This window comes from Hyla sarda, chromosome 2 (assembly GCF_029499605.1).
Source record: "Hyla sarda isolate aHylSar1 chromosome 2, aHylSar1.hap1, whole genome shotgun sequence".
NCBI classification, from domain to species: domain Eukaryota; kingdom Metazoa; phylum Chordata; class Amphibia; order Anura; family Hylidae; genus Hyla; species Hyla sarda.
The window spans coordinates 262,093,565-262,114,963 of record NC_079190.1 but is presented as its reverse complement, the minus strand read 5'-3'; the positions used below and the strand labels follow the sequence as shown (position 1 = coordinate 262,114,963).

At 39.3% G+C, this 21,399-nt stretch overlaps 1 protein-coding gene across 4 annotated transcripts in view; it reads right to left on the bottom strand.

The window, feature by feature from the left end:
• The window catches only part of LOC130356054 (mannosyl-oligosaccharide 1,2-alpha-mannosidase IA-like), a 257,376-nt gene that overhangs the window by 108,371 nt on the left and 127,606 nt on the right, over positions 1 to 21,399 (bottom strand). The gene's annotated exons all lie outside the window — the stretch shown is intronic.

The following is a 21,399-nucleotide window of genomic DNA, read 5'->3' as shown; positions in this document are numbered from 1 at the left end:
TCTTATAGGAAGCATCATATTCTCTTATAGGAAGCACTGTATTCTCTTATATGAAGCACTGTATTCTCTTATAGGAAGCACTGTATTCTCTTATAGGAAGCATCATATTCTCTTATAGGAAGCATCATATTCTCTTATAGGAAGCATCATATTCTCTTATAGAAAGCACTGTATTCTCTTATAGAAAGCACTGTATTCTCTTATAGTAAGCACTGTATTCTCTTATAGGAAGCACTGTATTCTCTTATAGGAAGCACTGTATTCTCTTATATGAAGCACTGTATTCTCTTATAGGAAGCACCGCATTCTGTTATGGGAAGCACTGTATTCTCTTATAGGAAGCACTGTATTCTCTTATAGGAAGCACTGTATTCTCTTATATGAAGCACTGTATTCTCTTATATGAAGCACTGTATTCTCTTATAGGAAGCACCGCATTCTGTTATGGGAAGCACTGTATTCTCTTATATGAAGCACTGTATTCTCTTATATGAAGCACTGTATTCTCTTATAGGAAGCACCGCATTCTGTTATGGGAAGCACTGTATTCTCTTATAGAAAGCACCGCATTCTCTTATAGGAAGCACTGTATTCTCTTATAGGAAGCATCATATTCTCTTATAGGAAGCACTGTATTCTCTTATAGGAAGCATCATATTCTCTTATAGGAAGCACTGTATTCTCTTATAGAAAGCACTGTATTCTCTTATATGAAGCACTGTATTCTCTTATATGAAGCACTGTATTCTCTTATAGGAAGCACTGTATTCTCTTATAGGAAGCATCATATTCTCTTATAGGAAGCATCGTATTCTCTTATAGAAAGCATCATATTCTCTTATAGGAAGCATCATATTCTCTATTAGGAAGCATCGTATTCTCTTATAGAAAGCATCATATTCTCTTATAGGAAGCACTGTATTCTCTTATAGGAAGCATTGTATTCTCTTATAGGAAGCACTGTATTCTCTTATAGAAAGCACTGTATTCTCTTATAGGAAGCACTGTATTCTCTTATAGGAAGCACTGTATTCTTTTATAGGAAGCATCATATTCTCTTATAGGAAGCATTGTATTCTCTTATAGGAAGCATCATATTCTCTTATAGGAAGCACTGTATTCTCTTATAGAAAGCACTGTATTCTCTTATAGTAAGCACTGTATTCTCTTATAGGAAGCACTGTATTCTCTTATAGGAAGCATCATATTCTCTTATAGGAAGCACTGTATTCTCTTATAGGAAGCATCATATTCTCTTATAGGAAGCACTATTCTTTTATAGGAAGCATCATATTCTCTTATAGGAAGCATTGTATTCTCTTATAGGAAGCATCATATTCTCTTATAGGAAGCACTGCATTCTCTTATAGGAAGCATCATATTCTCTTATAGGAAGCACTGCATTCTCTTATAGAAAGCACTGTATTCTCTTATAGTAAGCACTGTATTCTCTTATATGAAGCACTGTATTCTCTTATATGAAGCACTGTATTCTCTTATATGAAGCACTGTATTCTCTTATAGGAAGCATCATATTCTCTTATAGGAAGCATCATATTCTCTTATAGGAAGCATCATATTCTCTTATAGAAAGCACTGTATTCTCTTATAGTAAGCACTGTATTCTCTTATAGGAAGCACTGTATTCTCTTATAGGAAGCATCATATTCTCTTATAGGAAGCACTGTATTCTCTTATAGGAAGCATCATATTCTCTTATAGGAAGCACTGTATTCTTTTATAGGAAGCATCATATTCTCTTATAGGAAGCACTGCATTCTCTTATAGGAAGCATCATATTCTCTTATAGGAAGCACTGCATTCTCTTATAGGAAGCACTGTATTCTCTTATAGGAAGCACTGTATTCTCTTATAGGAAGCACTGTATTCTCTTATAGGAAGCACTGTATTCTCTTATAGGAAGCACTGTATTCTCTTATAGGAAGCACTGTATTCTCTTATAGGAAGCACTGTATTCTCTTATAGGAAGCATCATATTCTCTTATAGGAAGCATTGTATTCTCTTATAGGAAGCATCATATTCTCTTATAGGAAGCATTGTATTCTCTTATAGGAAGCATCATATTCTCTTATAGGAAGCATTGTATTCTCTTATAGGAAGCACCTTATTCTCTTATAGAAAGCACTGTATTCTCTTATAGGAAGCATCATATTCTCTTATAGGAAGCATTGTATTCTCTTATAGGAAGCATTGTATTCTCTTATAGGAAGCATCATATTCTCTTATAGGAAGCACTGTATTCTCTTATATGAAGCACTGTATTCTCTTATATGAAGCACTGTATTCTCTTATAGGAAGCATCATATTCTCTTATAGGAAGCATTGTATTCTCTTATAGAAAGCACTGTATTCTCTTATATGAAGCACTGTATTCTCTTATATGAAGCACTGTATTCTCTTATATGAAGCACTGTATTCTCTTATAGGAAGCATCATATTCTCTTATAGGAAGCACTGTATTCTCTTATAGAAAGCATTGTATTCTCTTATAGGAAGCATTGTATTCTCTTATAGGAAGCATTGTATTCTCTTATAGGAAGCACTGTATTCTCTTATAGGAAGCACTGCATTCTCCTATAGGAAGCATCATATTCTCCTATAGGAAGCACTGTATTCTCTTATAGAAAGCACTGTATTCTCTTATATGAAGCACTGTATTCTCTTATATGAAGCACTGTATTCTCTTATAGGAAGCATCATATTCTCTTATAGGAAGCATCGTATTCTCTTATAGGAAGCATCATATTCTCTTATATGAAGCACTGTATTCTCTTATAGGAAGCACTGTATTCTCTTATATGAAGCACTGTATTCTCTTATAGGAAGCATCATATTCTCTTATAGGAAGCACCGTATTCTCTTATAGGAAGCACCGTATTCTCTTATAGGAAGCACCTTATTCTCTTATAGGAAGCATCATATTCTCTTATATGAAGCACTGTATTCTCTTATAGGAAGCACTGTATTCTCTTATAGGAAGCATTGTATTCTCTTATAGGAAGCACCGTATTCTCTTATAGGAAGCACTGTATTCTCTTATAGGAAGCATCATATTCTCTTATAGGAAGCACCGTATTCTCTTATAGGAAGCACCGTATTCTCTTATAGGAAGCACTGCATTCTCTTATAGGAAGCACTGTATTCTCTTATAGAAAGCACTGTATTCTCTTATAGGAAGCACTGTATTCTCTTATAGGAAGCATCATATTCTCTTATAGGAAGCACTGTATTCTCTTATAGGAAGCACTGTATTCTCTTATAGGAAGCATCATATTCTCTTATAGGAAGCATTGTATTCTCTTATAGGAAGCATCATATTCTCTTATAGGAAGCATTGTATTCTCTTATAGGAAGCATCATATTCTCTTATAGGAAGCATTGTATTCTCTTATAGGAAGCACCTTATTCTCTTATAGAAAGCACTGTATTCTCTTATAGGAAGCATCATATTCTCTTATAGGAAGCATTGTATTCTCTTATAGGAAGCATTGTATTCTCTTATAGGAAGCATCATATTCTCTTATAGGAAGCACTGTATTCTCTTATATGAAGCACTGTATTCTCTTATATGAAGCACTGTATTCTCTTATAGGAAGCATCATATTCTCTTATAGGAAGCATTGTATTCTCTTATAGAAAGCACTGTATTCTCTTATATGAAGCACTGTATTCTCTTATATGAAGCACTGTATTCTCTTATATGAAGCACTGTATTCTCTTATAGGAAGCATCATATTCTCTTATAGGAAGCACTGTATTCTCTTATAGAAAGCATTGTATTCTCTTATAGGAAGCATTGTATTCTCTTATAGGAAGCATTGTATTCTCTTATAGGAAGCACTGTATTCTCTTATAGGAAGCACTGCATTCTCCTATAGGAAGCATCATATTCTCCTATAGGAAGCACTGTATTCTCTTATAGAAAGCACTGTATTCTCTTATATGAAGCACTGTATTCTCTTATATGAAGCACTGTATTCTCTTATAGGAAGCATCATATTCTCTTATAGGAAGCATCGTATTCTCTTATAGGAAGCATCATATTCTCTTATATGAAGCACTGTATTCTCTTATAGGAAGCACTGTATTCTCTTATATGAAGCACTGTATTCTCTTATAGGAAGCATCATATTCTCTTATAGGAAGCACCGTATTCTCTTATAGGAAGCACCGTATTCTCTTATAGGAAGCACCTTATTCTCTTATAGGAAGCATCATATTCTCTTATATGAAGCACTGTATTCTCTTATAGGAAGCACTGTATTCTCTTATAGGAAGCATTGTATTCTCTTATAGGAAGCACCGTATTCTCTTATAGGAAGCACTGTATTCTCTTATAGGAAGCATCATATTCTCTTATAGGAAGCACCGTATTCTCTTATAGGAAGCACCGTATTCTCTTATAGGAAGCACTGCATTCTCTTATAGGAAGCACTGTATTCTCTTATAGAAAGCACTGTATTCTCTTATAGGAAGCACTGTATTCTCTTATAGGAAGCATCATATTCTCTTATAGGAAGCACTGTATTCTCTTATAGGAAGCATCATATTCTCTTATATGAAGCACTGTATTCTCTTATAGGAAGCATTGTATTCTCTTATAGGAAGCATCATATTCTCTTATAGGAAGCATTGTATTCTCTTATAGGAAGCACCTTATTCTCTTATAGAAAGCACTGTATTCTCTTATAGGAAGCACTGTATTCTCTTATAGGAAGCATCATATTCTCTTATAGGAAGCATCATATTCTCTTATAGGAAGCATTGTATTCTCTTATAGGAAGCATCATATTCTCTTATAGGAAGCATCATATTCTCTTATATGAAGCACTGTATTCTCTTATATGAAGCACTGTATTCTCTTATAGGAAGCATCATATTCTCTTATAGGAAGCATTGTATTCTCTTATAGAAAGCACTGTATTCTCTTATATGAAGCACTGTATTCTCTTATATGAAGCACTGTATTCTCTTATATGAAGCACTGTATTCTCTTATAGGAAGCATCATATTCTCTTATAGGAAGCACTGTATTCTCTTATAGAAAGCATTGTATTCTCTTATATGAAGCATTGTATTCTCTTATAGGAAGCATTGTATTCTCTTATAGGAAGCATTGTATTCTCTTATAGGAAGCACTGTATTCTCTTATAGGAAGCACTGCATTCTCCTATAGGAAGCATCATATTCTCCTATAGGAAGCACTGTATTCTCTTATAGAAAGCACTGTATTCTCTTATATGAAGCACTGTATTCTCTTATATGAAGCACTGTATTCTCTTATAGGAAGCATCATATTCTCTTATAGGAAGCATCGTATTCTCTTATAGGAAGCATCATATTCTCTTATATGAAGCACTGTATTCTCTTATAGGAAGCACTGTATTCTCTTATATGAAGCACTGTATTCTCTTATAGGAAGCATCATATTCTCTTATAGGAAGCACCTTATTCTCTTATAGGAAGCACTGTATTCTCTTATAGGAAGCATTGTATTCTCTTATAGGAAGCATCGTATTCTCTTATAGGAAGCACCGTATTCTCTTATAGGAAGCACCGTATTCTCTTATAGAAAGCACCGTATTCTCTTATAGGAAGCACCGTATTCTCTTATAGGAAGCACCTTATTCTCTTATAGGAAGCATCATATTCTCTTATATGAAGCACTGTATTCTCTTATAGGAAGCACTGTATTCTCTTATAGGAAGCATTGTATTCTCTTATAGGAAGCACCGTATTCTCTTATAGGAAGCACTGTATTCTCTTATAGGAAGCATCATATTCTCTTATAGGAAGCACTGTATTCTCTTATAGGAAGCATCATATTCTCTTATAGGAAGCATTGTATTCTCTTATAGGAAGCACCTTATTCTCTTATAGGAAGCACTGTATTCTCTTATAGGCAGCATTGTATTCTCTTATAGGAAGCACTGTATTCTCTTATAGGAAGCACTGTATTCTCTTATAGGAAGCACCGTATTCTCTTATAGGAAGCATCATATTCTCTTATAGAAAGCACTGTATTCTCTTATAGAAAGCACTGTATTCTCTTATAGGAAGCATCATATTCTCTTATAGGCAGCACTGTATTCTCTTATATGAAGCAATGTATTCTTTTATAGGAAGCATCATATTCTCTTATAGGAAGCATTGTATTCTCTTATAGGAAGCATCATATTCTCTTATAGAAAGCACTGTATTCTCTTATAGAAAGCACTGTATTCTCTTATAGGAAGCACTGTATTCTCTTATAGGAAGCACTGTATTCTCTTATAGGAAGCATCATATTCTCTTATAGGAAGCACTGTATTCTCTTATAGGAAGCATCATATTCTCTTATAGGCAGCACTGTATTCTCTTATATGAAGCACTGTATTCTTTTATAGGAAGCATCATATTCTCTTATAGGAAGCATTGTATTCTCTTATAGGAAGCACTGTATTCTCTTATAGGAAGCATCATATTCTCTTATAGGAAGCATTGTATTCTCTTACAGTAAGCACTGTATTATTTTATAGGAAGCACCTTATTCTCTTATAGGAAGCACTGTATTCTCTTATAGGCAGCATTGTATTCTCTTATAGGAAGCACTGTATTCTCTTATAGGAAGCACCGTATTCTCTTATAGGAAGCACCGTATTCTCTTATAGGAAGCACTGTATTCTCTTATAGGCAGCATTGTATTCTCTTATAGGAAGCACTGTATTCTCTTATAGGAAGCATTGTATTCTCTTATAGGAAGCACTGTATTCTCTTATATGAAGCACCGCATTCTCTTATAGGAAGCACTGTATTCTCTTATAGGAAGCATCATATTCTCTTATAGGAAGCATCATATTCTCTTATAGGAAGCACTGTATTCTCTTATATGAAGCACCGTATTCTCTTATAGGAAGCATCATATTCTCTTATAGGAAGCACTGTATTCTCTTATAGAAAGCACCATACTCTCCTATAGAAAGCATTGTATTCCCCTATAGGAAGCACTGTATTCTCTTATAGGAAGCACTGTATTCTCTTATATGAAGCACCGTATTCTCTTATAGGAAGCATCATATTCTCTTATAGGAAGCACTGTATTCTCTTATAGAAAGCACCATACTCTCCTATAGAAAGCATTGTATTCCCCTATAGGAAGCACTGTATTCTCTTATAGAAAGTACCATACTCTCCTATAGAAAGCATTGTATTCCCCTATAGGAAGCACCATATTCTCTTATAGGAAGCAATATATTCTCCAACTGGACTGTGCACATTTCAGAAATTTCACAATCGAAACATTGGCCGCAAAAATTTAAATTCCAGACTCCACAGGTTTATTCTTTAAGCTGAATCTGCTTGGAAATGCATTGCCATCTATGGAGACAGCACATTTCCAAGCGGTCCTAGCACTAGCTTGTTCTGCCATCGCCTGCTGCTCTCAGAATGTCCGCCGTGTGAATGGGCCCTTAATATTCTGCATTGAACACATGACCTGTTCTAAATGTAGCCTATACTGTTCACAGGTTCCCTTTAAAAAGAATAGCAAGAACAACATTATGTCTACTGAAATATTTGTATTTATAGTATTATCCCCACCATCATCCTACAGTTTACTGATTCAGTATTGCTTAGGAGTGGAGATTACTAACAAATCATTTTGAATAACAAGTGTGGGCAAATAACATGAGGACCCAGTTAACTCTTTCTAGGCATTAATTTACAAAAGTAAAACTGATCTGTTCTCCTTGGAGCTGCTGCCAGAGGTATCTCTCAATGGATTACTCCCCTTACCCCACTGAAAACACATACTTGGCTGAACCAAAGTATATGTGATTCAGGAGTTAGAGGGCACCTTCAAGAGGCCCTGTGGTCAGAAAACAACAGGGCCTCCTGAATAATTTTATAGCCTTAAAGGGGTACTCCGGTGGGGAAAAAAAAATTTCATAACAACTGGCTCCAGAAACTTAAACAGATTTGTAAATTACTTCTATTAAAAAATCTTAATCCTTCCAGTACTTATCAGCTGCTGTATGCTACTGAGGAAGTTGAGTTGTTCATTTCAGTCTGACCACAGTGCTCTCTGCTGACACCTCTGTCTGTGTCAGGGACTGTCCAAAGTAGGAGCAAATCCCCATAGCAAAACCTCTCCTGCTCTGGACAGTTATACAAAAAGGGTTGCCAACACATACTGTGGTGTACTGGCATTAGTCTATTTTACTTTAACCCCTTAAGGACCCAGCCCATTTTCACCTTAAGGACCCGGGCATTTTTTTGATCATCTGACCACTGTCACTTTAAGCATTAATAACTCTGGGATGCTTTTACTTTTCATTCTGATTCCGAGGATGTTTTTTTCGTGACATATTCTATTTCATGTCAGGGGTAAATTTTTGTCAAAACTTGCATTATTTCTTGGTGAAAAATTCCAAAATTGTATGAAAAATTTGAAAATGTAGCATTTTTTTTTTTACTTTGAAACTCTCTGCTTAAAAGGAAAATAGATATAACAAATTATATATTTATTCACATATACAATATGTCTATATGTCTACATCTTTATATTTTCATCATAAAGTTGCCATATTTTTACTTTTGGAAGACATCAGAGGGCTTTAAAGTTGAGCAGCAATTTTCCAATTTTTCACAAAATTTTCAAAATCTGAATTTTTCAGGGACCAGTTCAGTTTTAAAGTGGATTTGAAGGGCCTTCATATTAGAAATACCCCATAAATTAACCCATTATAAAAACTGCGGTATTCAAAATTACATTCAGAAAGTGTGTTAACCCTTTAGGTGTTTCACAGGAATAGCCGCAAACTGAAGGAGAAAATTCAAAATCTTAATTTTTTACACTCGCATGTTCTTGTACACCCAGTTTTTGAAATTTTACAAGGGGTAAAAGGAGAAAAAGCCCCCCAAAATTTGTAACCCAATTTCTCTTGAGTAAGGAAATACCTCATATGTGTATGTAAAGTGTTCGGCTGGCGCGGTAGAGGGCTCAGAAGGGAAGGAGCGACAATGGGATTTTGGAGAGTGAGCTTTTCTGAAATGTTTTTTTTGGGAGCATGTCACATTTAAGAAGCCCCTATGGTGCAAGAACAGCAAAATAAAAAAATAAAAACAACATGGCATACTATTTTGGAAACTACACCCCTCAAGGAATGTAACAAGGGGTACAGTGAGCCTTAACACCCCACAGGTGTTTGACAATTGGATGTGTAAATGAATATTTTTTTTCACTAAAATGCTGGTTTTCCCCCAAGTAAAAATTTTTTACAAGGGGTAATAGGGGAAAATGCAACCCAAAATTTGTAACCCCATCTCTCATGAGTATGGAAATACCCCATGTGTGGACATCAAGTGCACTGTAGGCGAACTACAGTGCTCAGAATAGAAGAAGTAACATTTGGCTTTTGGAAAGCAAATTTTGCTGAAATGGTTTTTGGGGGGGCGTGTCCCATTAGGGAAGCCCCTATGGTGCCACAAGAGCAAAAAAAATAACACATGGCATACTATTTTGGAAACTACACCCCACAGGTGTTGAAAATGAAAAATTTGATTTATTTTTCACTAAAATGCTGGTGTCACCCCAAATTTTTCATTTTCACAAGGGGTAATAGGAGAAAAAGCCTCCCAAAATGTATTACCCTATTTCTTCTGAGTATGGAAATACCCGATTTGTGGATGTAAAGTGCTCTGTGAGCGAACTACAATGCTCAGAAGAGAAGGAGCGCCATTGAGCTTTTGGAGAGAGAATTTGTTTGGAATGGAAGTCGGGGCCATGAGCATTTACAAAGCCCCCCGTGGTGCCAGGACAGTGGACCCACCCCCACATGCGACCCCATTTTTACACCCTTCACAGAATTTAATAATTGCTGCAGTGATTATTTACACCCCACTGGCATTTGACAGATCTTTGGAACAGTGGGCTGTGCAAATGAAAAATTAAATTTTTCATTTGCACGGGCCACTGTTCCAAATATCTGTCAGACACCTGTGGGGTGTAAATGCTCACTGTACCCCTTATTAAATTCTGTGAGGGGTGTAGTTTCACAAAGGTATATGGGTATTTTACTGGTCCAATGAACCCCACTCGGTGTAATCTATCCAGCACTTATAGATCAGAAACAAATAATAATAAGTGCCTAAAACTTAGCTTTTAATATTATGGCTAAAAATATCACCAAAAGCAAATGTCAGCCTTTTACCATTAAAAATGAAAGTAGTGAGCAGCAGTATTAATATCTGTCACTGGACAACCGATGTTAATTAATATCCGTCACTGGACTACCAAATAAATTGCCTGAGGAGGATTAACAACTCAGGATTTATAAAACGAGATCTATGCAGTATATAGAATAGACAGTATCTATATAAATATACAATGCCTACAACGCATTTCTATCAATAGTTTGGATCAATAGTTGAATTACATAGGTAGTGCCATAATACATAAATATCAAGATCTCTGTAGGAAATGGACACCTGCAAAAAAGACCTAAATTTGTATACCAAGTATATATTATAAAGAAAGCACACATGGATTTGTCTCTATGCCCCTAATGAGAAAGCCTGTAAAAAAATAGAAACATTAGGACAAATTCATCAAGGAGCGTATGGGATTAATGCTATCTTAAGCAAATATGTTATTCATAGATTACGGTCTCCAGGTGCCTCTGCAGGGTCCAACGTAAAACGATTAGTGTGTCATTACTTCATCTCGGCGCCGGTCCACTGTTCTGGCACTATGGGGGCTTTGTAAACACACGTGGCCTTCAATTTCGGACACATTGGCCCTCATTTACTATTGCAAACCCGACATGTTTTGTCAGGTTGTGCGCCAGATTCTGTCGCATTGCGCCAGAAATTCTTTATGCTCCAGATTTTGTGCCAGAATTGAAAAAACCTGACTAACTCTCCATTTTTCTAATAAAACCCCAAAAAGGGGCGTGGCCGTCGGGAAAAGGAGGCGTGTTCCCGACATTTTCACAAAAAAAACAACATATTTACTAAGGTTTTCACATACAATATGGTGGATTTGAGCTGAGGAAAACCAGACAGATCAGAGCATGTGTAAAAAAAGGAAAGTGTAGGGAAAGTGAAAAAATGTAGTGAAACCTTAGTAAATACCGTGGAAAATAAAGAAACCCACAAAGAAACCTACACTCCACTGTTAGTAAATATTGGCCTTTCTCTCTCCAAAAGCCCAATGGCGCTCCCTCTCTTCTGAGCACTGTAGTTTGCCCGCAGAGCACTTTACATCCACATATGGGGTATGTTCTTACTCAGAAGAAATGGGGCTACAAATTTTGGGGGGCTTTTTTCCTATTCTCCCTTGTGAAAATGAAAAATTTAGGGTAACACCAGCATTTTAGTGACATTTTTTTTCCATTTTCACATCCAACTTTAACGAAAATTTGTCACACACCTGTGGGGTGTTAAGACTCACTATACCCCTTTGTTTCCGTGAGGGGTGTAGTTTCCAAAATTGGGTCACATGTGAGTATTTATTGTTTTGTGTTTATGTCAGAACCGCTGTAAAATCAGCCACCCCTGTGCAAATCATCAATTTAGGCCCAAATGTACATAGTGCGCTCTTCACTCCTGAGCCTTGTTGTGCGCCCGCAGATTACTTTAAATCCACATATGAGGTAGTTCCGTACTCAGGAGAAATTGCATTACAAATTATATTTTTTTTCCCTTTTATCGCTTGTCAAAATTAAAAGTATGGGGCAACACTAGCATGTTAGTGTATAAAATTAAATTTTTTACACTAACATGCTGGTGTAGACCCCAACTATAACTTTTCATGAGGGGAAAAAAGGAGAAAAAGACCCCCAACATTTGTAACGCAATTTCTCCCGAGTACGGAAATACCCCATATGTGGCTTGAAATACGAGAGGGCCCCAAAGCTAAAGAGAGCCATGCGCATTTAATGCCTATTTTAGGGATCTGCATCCGCTACCAAAATACTCTATGGCAGTGTTTCCCAAACAGGGTGTCTCCAGCTGTTGTAAAACTCCCAGCATTCCTTGACAGTCAGTAGCTGTCCGGCAATACTGGGAGTTGTTGTTTTTCAAGAGCTGGAAGCTCCGTTTTGGAAACAGTGCCGTACAAGACGTTTTTTTTTTTATAATTGGGGGGACGGGGTGGACGGGGGGGGAGACTGTGTAAAGGTATTTGTAGTGTTTTACTTTTTATTTCGTGTAGTGTAGTGTTTTAAGGGTCCATTCACACGGGTGGGGGTTTACAGTGAGTTTCTTGCTGGGAATTTGAGCTGCGGCGGAAAATTTGCCGCATCTCAAACTTGCAGCAAAAAACTTGCTGTAAACCTGCCCGTGTGAATGTACCCTGTACATTCACATGGGGGCGCAAACCTCCAGCTGTTGTAAAACTACAACTCCCAGCATGCACTGACAGACCATACATGCTGGGAGTTGTAGTTATACAACAGCTGGAGGCACATTGGTTGCACAACACAGAGTTTGTTACTTAACTCAGTGTTTCGCGTACAGTCTCTCAGTGCATGCTTGGGCTTGTATTTTTGCAACAGCTGGAAGCACACTGGTTGCTAAACACTGAGTTAGGACACAAACTCTGTTTCACAATCAAAACTGCAACACTCTGCATGCATTGACAGTCGAAGGGCATGCTGAGAATTGTAGTTTTGCAATAGCTCGAGGAAAACCCCTACAGCTCCCAGCATGTCCTTTGGTAGTCTGTGCATTCTGGGAGTTGTAGTTATGCAACAGCTGGATGCACACTTTTTCATGGAAAAAATGTGCCTCCAGCTGTTGCATAACTACAACCCCCAGCATCCACAGACTACTAAAGGGCATGCTGGGAATGGTAGTTGGAACTCCAGCTGTTGCAAAACTACAACTTCCAGCATGCCCTTTGGCTGTGCATGCTGAGATTTGTTGCTAAGCAACAGCAGATGAACAGGCCTCAACTCCTGCTGTATCCTGCCACCACTCCTGCTGCTGGGACCGCCGCCGCCGCTCCTGAGGGGACCCCCGCCGGGCCAGGGAGAGGTAGGAGACCCCCACTGGCCCTGATCGCCCACCCTGATCGCCGCCCCGATTACTGCCCAGCAGTGAGGTGGCACCCGTGGCACTCCTGCTGGGTAAGGGTGAATGGGGCTGTCTCTGACAGCCCCATTCACCCTTTTTTTCTGGGTCACCAGGTCACAAGAGACCCTATTGACTCGGAATCGCCGCAAATCACCGGTCTCAGGACCCCCCCAGGGGTTTGCAGGGGTCCTTAAGTTCCAGGGCTTCGGGGCATACCTGTATGCCCTGGGTCTCTAAGTTTTAGTCCATTTCCTGCATGTATATGTTTACTTTGCAGAACTGTAAAGCAGAGTAGACCACACTTTTTAGTCACACTAAGTAAACATACATGCAGAAAATGGACTAAACATAGACACTAGCCCTTGACTATGTTTAACCTGTGTAGAAGTAAAAAAAAAGAAACGCCCGGAAGAGGCGCCTAGTGTGTTACCCTAATAAAGGAGGAGGGGAGAGAGGGGGATGGACCCCACTGTTAAGTGGGGAAAGTCAGAGACCCTATAAAGTGGCTGCTAACTTTGAGCATATGTCAAATACGCATATAACCTCCGGAGATTGCCGAAGGCAGCGCTCCGGCTCTGCCATAGAGTTGTATTGAGGGGGCATGTCAGCCGCCGCTTCATGCGGTGGTCAACGCAGGCTGTCGGGGCCCTGTACAGAAGATCACGGGGGGCCCAGCGGTCGGACCCCCCCCGATCTGTTACTTATCCCCTATCCTTAGGATAGGGGATAAGTTTTTCACCACTGGACTACTCCTTTAAGTGTCATGATTAAGGCACTTAAGGGGCTAATGAAGGAGAACAGCAAGAACGCTGTTCTCTGTTATTGACTGTAAGTGCGCGGCTGCTGACAGCTCCTGCACATGCTTAATAGTTGGTCTGCTGCTCAGGATGTAAGTGTACTTCCTGGTGCATTAAGTACCAGGGCACCAAGATGTACATTTACCTCCAATGGGGGAGATTTATTAAAACCTGTTCAGAGGATAAGTTGACCAATTGCCCATAGAAACCGATCAGAGAGCTTCTTTATTTTTAAAAAGGCCTCTGAAAAATGAAAAAAGCGATCTGATTGGTTGCTAGGGGCAACTGCTCCACTTTTCCTCTGCACAGGTCTTTATATATCTCCCCCAATGTTCTTAAAGGGTTATCATTCTGATAATACACTGTAACAAAAACCTCCCTATGTCCCTATCATCATGATAACACACTGTAAACAACCTCCTCCTCATGTAATCACCTTACAACTGGGGTGACACACTGTAACAAACCTCCTCCTCATGTAATCACCTTACTACTGGGGTTACGCACTGTAAATAACCTCCTCCTCATGTAATCTCCTTACTACTGGGGTGACACACTGTAAGAAACCTCCTCCTCATGTAATCACCTGACTACTGGGGTGACACACTGTAACAAACCTCCTCATGTAATCACCTTACTACTGGGGAGACACACTGTAACAAACCTCCTCCTCATGTAATCTCCTTACTACTGGGGTAACATACTGTAACAAACCTCCTCCTCATGTAATCTCCTTACTACTGTGGTGACACACTGTAACAAATCTACTTCCATGTACCTTACTGGAGTAACATGTGACCTCTCCACCAGCTCGGCCCCGCCTCCTCCACAGCATCACACAGGTCCTTCAGCCACAATCTTTCCTTTCCTCCACAGTAAGCCCCGCCCCCAACATGTGATGGTGACATCATCACAGGTCCTACATCTCCAGCATCTAGCAGTCCGGGCCGGGGGAGGAGACGGAGGGAGGGTAAGAATAATTCAGAGGTCGGTCCTGCAGGACTAATGTAACAGGGACGGCGTTCCTCCTCTGGAAAAAGCAAAGGAACGCCGTTCCTGTGCGTTCCTGCAGGACTCGAGCCCTGACAGCAGTTGATAAGTAATGGAAGGATTATGATTTTTAAATAGAAATAATTTACAAATCTGTTTAACTTTCTGGAGCCAGTTGATTTGAAAAAAAAAAAAATAATAATAATAATTCAACCAGAATACCTCTTTAAGTTTTTCTGATTCCAACACTGTTTTTATTTTGTTGCTATTTTCCCTGAGTAGTCAGGTGGGCATGCATTTTATTTAAAGGGCTTGAATGCACTTGCATGCTAGCCCAGTGGCATTGTAAGCTGAATTTAGGACCGCTCGTCTTCACATTAATTCTCCCTAAAATCTGATTCACAAACCCTCAGCCTCATACTCACCCCCCGGTATTTCATATCTCTTTTTGAATGTTCACACCTACCTGACTAGCAACAAAAGAAACCAGTGCTGGAATCAGGGCACCCGACACTACAAAATGTTATGTTTTTTAACTGACCACAAGTCCTCTTTAAAGGGGTACAGTGCCCCTTAAAGCTAGTGCCATAAAGTTAACCATATTTGTAAATTCCTTCTATTTAAAAATATAAATCCTTCCAGTACTTATTAGCTTCTGTATGCTCCAGAGGAAGTTCTGTAGTTCTTTCCAGTCTGACCCAGAGAAGGAGAGGTTTTCTGTGGGGATTTGCTCCTGCTCTGGAGAGTTTCTGACACGGACAGAGGTGGCAGCAGAGTGCACTGTGGTCAGACTGGAAAGAGCTACACAACTTACTCTGAAGCATACAGCAGTTCATAAGCACTAGAAGGCTTAAGATTTAAAATGAAAAAAGTAATTTATTTGTATAATTTTATCTGTATACCTTTCTGGCACTAGTTGATTTGAAAAAAAAATTCCCCCCTCCAGAGTACCCGTTTAAGTTAACAGTATTATGTATTGTATTAATGCAAGTGATTATTACTTATATTTTTTATTATCCCTGACCTGTGGCTTATTTTGTAAAACAGAAACTATTGTAGCGGCCTAGACCTTATCTGCTTCCAATTTGTCTTAGCTGTAGCTGTCACCAAGAGAGGCCAGTTACTCATCTATAGTGAAGTCTATTCCTCTAACAGACTCAGTTCAGCTGGCACAAATCAATGATAACAAAAATCAAAGATGACAGCCCAATAAGAACAGTCTGAAGTTATCTTTAGGGTGCATTTGCCATCATGTGTAAAAATGATCCTGTGAATGTCAACAGATGTATTACCACAATATGCAGTTGGTAATTGAGATTGATTTTCTAGCTGTTGGCTGCAGTGTTAACAGATGCCTCTCTTCATAAAGGGACACTTTAAAGGGCTAATTCACCCCTAGACATCTTATCCCCTATCCAAAGGATAGGGGATAATGTGTCTGATCGCGGGGGTCCAGCTGCTGGGGACCCCCGCAATATAGCAGGCAGCACCCAGCAGCTGGACACAGCCCTCACGCCCCCTCCCATAGACTTGCATTGAGGGGGCGGGGCGTGACGTCACACGTGGCTGAGTCGTGACATCACGATCTTCCGTTCCCGTGGTTGGGAGCCAGACCCTTCAGCGCTTTCGGAGCAGTAACAGGTGGGTGCTGCGTGCTATATTGCGGGGGTCCCCAACGGTGGGACTCCCGCGATCAGACATCTTATCCCCTATCCAAAGGATAGGGGATAAGATGTCTAGGGGTGGAGTACCCCTTTAACCTGTTGGGGACGAAGGGCGTATGCATACGCCCTTGCGCCCTGGTAAACTGAAGCCCTCCAGATGTTGCAAAACTGCAAATCCCAGCATGCTCAAACAGCAAACAGCTGTCTCACCATGCTGGGAGTTATAGTTGTGTAACCTCCAGCTGTTGCATAACTACATCTCCCAGCATGCCCTTCGGCGATTAGTGCTGGGAGTTGTAGTTTTGCAACAGCTGGAGGCACACTGGTTGGAAAATATTGTTAGGTAACAGAACCTAACTGAAGGTTTTCCAACCAGTGTGCCTCCAGCTGTTGCAAAAGTACAACTCCCAGCATGCACAGTATGTCAGTACATGCTGGGAGTTGTAGTTTTGCAACAGCTGGAGGCACACTGGTTGGAAAATACTGTTAGGTAACAGAACCTAACTGAAGGTTTTCCAACCAGTGTGCCTCCAGCTGTTGCAAAAGTACAACTCCCAGCGTGCACTGTCAGTGCATGCTGGGAGTTGTGGTTTTGAAACTGCTGGAGGTTTGTCCCCCCATGTGAAGGTACAAGGTACATTCACACGGGCAGGTTTACAGTAAGTTTCCTGCTTCAAGTTTGGTCTGTGGAAAATTTTTCGCCGCAGCTCAAACTCCTAGGGGGAAACTCACTGTAACACGCCAGTGCGAATGTAGCCTAAAAACAGTACACTACACTACCACATAATAAAGAGTAAAACACTATATATACACCCCCTTACACTGTCCCCCCCAATAAAAGTGAAAAACGTATTGTACGGCAGAATTTCCAAAACTGAGCCTCCAGCTGTTGCAAAACAACAACTCCCAGCATTTCTGGACAGCCACTGACTGTCCAGGCATGCTAGGAGTTAAGCAACAGCTGGAGGCACCCTGTTTGGGAATCACTGGCGTACAATACCCCTATGTCCACCCCTATGCAATTCCTAATCTAGTCCTCAAATGCGCATGGCGCTCTCTCACTTCAGAGCCCTGTCGTATTTCAAGGAAACAGTTTAGGGCCACATATGGGGTATTTACGTAATCGGGAGAAATTGCACTACAAATTTTGGGGGGCTTTTTCTCCTTTTACCCCTTATGAAAAGGAAAAGTTGGGGGTTACACCAGCCTGTTAGTGTAAAAAAAAAAAAAAAAAAATGTTTACACTAACATGCTGGTGTTGCCCCATACTTTTCATTTTCACAACCAGTAAAAGGAAAAAAAGACCCCCAAAATTAGTAACGCAATTTCTCCTGAGTACGGAAATACCCCATATGTGGGTGTAAAATGCTCTGCGGGCGCACAACAATGCTCAGAAGAAAAGGAGCGCCATTGGGATTTTGAAGAGAAAAGGTGTCCGGAATTGAAGGCCACATGAGTTTACAAAGCCCCCATAGTGCCAGAACAATGGACCCCCCCCCCCCACATGTGACCTTATTTTGGAAACTACACCTCCCACGGAACGTAACAAGGGGTATAGTGAGCCTGAACACCCCACAGGTGTTTGACGAATTTTCATTAAATTTGGATGGGAAAATGAAAAAAAAAATGTTTTCATTAAAATGCTGGTGTTACCCTAAATTTTTCATTTTCACAAGGGAAAATAGGAAAAAAAGCCCCCCAAAATTTTTAACCCCATTTCCTCTAAGAACATATCCCATATGTGGATGTAAAGTGCTCGACAGGCGCACTACAATGCTCAGAAGAGAAGGAGCGCCATTGGGATTTTGAAGAGAAAAGGTGTCCGGAATTGAAGGCCACATGAGTTTACAAAGCCCCCATAGTGCCAGAACATTGGACCCCCCCCCACATGTGACCCCATTTTGGAAACTGCACCCCTCGTGTAATGTAATAAGGGGTACAGTGAACATTTATGCCCCACATGTGTCTGACAGGTTTTTGGAACAGTGGTCCGTGAAAATGAAAAATTTTATTTTTCATTTGCACAGTCCACTGCTCCAAAGATCTGTCAAACGCCAGTGGGGGGTAAATACTCACTGCACCCCTTATTAAATTATGTGAGGGGCGTAGTTTCCAAAATGGGGTCACATGTGGGGGGGTCCACTGTTCTGGCACCACAGGGGGCTTTGTAAACTCACATGGCCCCTGACTACCATTCCAAACGAATTCTCTTTCCAAAAGCTCAATGGCGCTCCTCCTCTTCTGAGCATTGTATTTCGCCCGCAGAGCATTTTACGTCCTAACATGGGGTATTTCCATACTCAGAAGAGATGGGGTTACAAATTTTGGGGAGCATTCTCTCCCATAACCCTTTGTAAAAATGGTAAATTTGAGGAAGAAACTGCACAATTTTTTTTTCATTTACACATCCGATTTTAACGAAAAGTTGTCAAACACCTGTGTGGTGTTAAGGCTCACTGGACCCCTTGTTACGTGCCTTGAGGGGTGTAGTTTCCAAAATGGTATCCCATGTGGGGTTTTCTGCTGTTCTGGCACCATAAGGGCTTCCTAAATGTGACATGCCCCCCAAAAACCATTTCAGCAAAATTCACTCTCCAAAATCCCATTGTTGCTCTTTCCCTTCTGAGCCCTCTACTGCCCCAGCCGAACACTTGCATCCACATATGAGATATTTCCTAAAATTTTTGGAGGCTTTTTCTCCTATTACCACTTGTAAAAATTCAAAAACTGGGTCTACAAGAACATGCGAGTGTAAAAAATGAAGATTTAGAATTTTCTTCTTCACTTTGCTGCTATTCCTGTGAAACACCTAAAGGGTTAACAAACTTACTGAATGTCATTTTGGATACTTTGAGGGGTGCAGTTTTTATAATTGGGTCATTTGTGGGGTATTTCTAATAGGAAGGCCCTTCAAATCCACTTCAAACCTGAACTGGTCCCTGAAAAATTCCTTTTGCTGCTGAACTTTGAAGCCCTCTGATGTCTTCCAAAAGTAAAAACATGTCAACTTTATGATGCAAATATAAAGTAGACATATTGTATTTGTGAATCAATATATAATTTATTTGGAATGTCTATTTTCCTTACAAGCAGAGAGCTTCAAAGTTAGAAAAATGCAAAATTTTCAAATTTTTCATCCAATTTTGGAATTTCTCACCAAGAAATGATGCAAGTATCGACAAAAAATTTACCACTACCATAAAGTAGAATATGTCACGGAAAAACATTCTCAGAATCAAATTTATAAGTAAAAGTGTCCCAGAGTTATTAATGCTTAAAGTGACAGTGGTCAGATTTGCAAAAAATGCGCCCGTCCTTAGGGTTATAATGGGTTCCGTCCCCAAGGGGTTAAAGGGGTACTCCGGTAATTAATTTGTAATGAACTGGTGCCAGAAAGGTAAACAGATTTGTAAATTACTTCTATTAAAAAAATCTTTCCCCTTCCAGTACTTTTTAGCAGCTGTATGCTACAGAGGAAATTCTGTTCTTTTTTTTATTTCTTTTTTTGTCTTGTCCCCACTGCTCTCTGCTGACACCTGATGTCTGTATCAGGAACTGTCCAGAACAGGAGAAAATCCCCATAGCAAACCTATGCTGCTCTGGACAGTTCCTGACACGGACAGAGGTGTCAGCAGAGAGCACTGTGGTCTGACAGAAAAGAAATTCAAAAAGAACAGAATTTCCTCTGTAGCATACAGCTGTTAAAAAGTACTGGAAGGATTAAGATTTTTTAATAGAAGTATTTTACAAATCTGTTTAACTTTCCGGCACCAGATACAAATTTAAACAAAAAAAAATAAAAATAATGTTTTCCACTGGAGTACCCCTTTAACGACGCAGGACGTAAATGTACGTCCTGGTGCAGTGGTACTTAAGGCACCAGGATGTACATTTACGTCCTGTGCATAACCGCGGGCATCGGAGCGATGCCTGTGTCATGCGCGGCTGATCCCGGCTGCTTATCACCATTAACCCCTCAGATGCCGGTATCAATACAGATCCCGGTATCTGCGGCAGTACGCGATTTCAATGAATGATCGGATCACCTGCAGTGCTATGGGGACTATTCAAGTGTAAAAAAAAAAATGTAAAATTAAAAAAAATGTGAAAAATCCACTCCCCCAATAAAAAAGTAAAACGTCTGTTTTTTCCTATTTTACCCCCAAAAAGTGTAAAAAATAAATTTAAATAGACATATTTGGTATTGCCACGCGCGTAAATGTCCGAACTATTAAAATAAAATGTTTATGATCCCGTACGGGGAACGGCGTGAATGTAAAAAAAAAAAAAGTCCAAAATTGCAACTTTTTTAATATATTTTATTTAAAAAAAATTATAAAAAATGTATTAAAAGTTTTTTTATATGCAAATGTGGTATCAAAAAAAAGGACAGATCATGGCACAAAAAATGAACCCTCATACTGACGCTCATACGGAAAAATAAAAAAGTTATAGGTCATCAAAATAAAGTGATTATAAACATACTAATTTGGTTAAAAAGTTTGTGATTTTTTTTAAGCACAACAATAATATAAAAGTATGTAATCATGGGTATCATTTTAATCGTATTGACCCTCAGAATAAAGAACACATGTAATTTTTACCGTAAATTGTACGGCGTGAAAACGAAACCTTCCAAAATTAGCAAAATTGCGTTTTTCTTTTTAATTTCCCCACAAAAATAGTGTTTTTTGGTTGCGCCATACAAATGACAACTGGTCACGCAAAAAACAAGCCCTCATACAAGTCTGTGGATGAAAATATAAAAGAGTTATGATTTTTAGAAGGTGAGGAGGAAAAAACGAAAACGTAAAAATTTAATTGTCTGAGTCCTTAAGGCCAAAATGGGCTGAGTCCTTAAGGGGTTAAT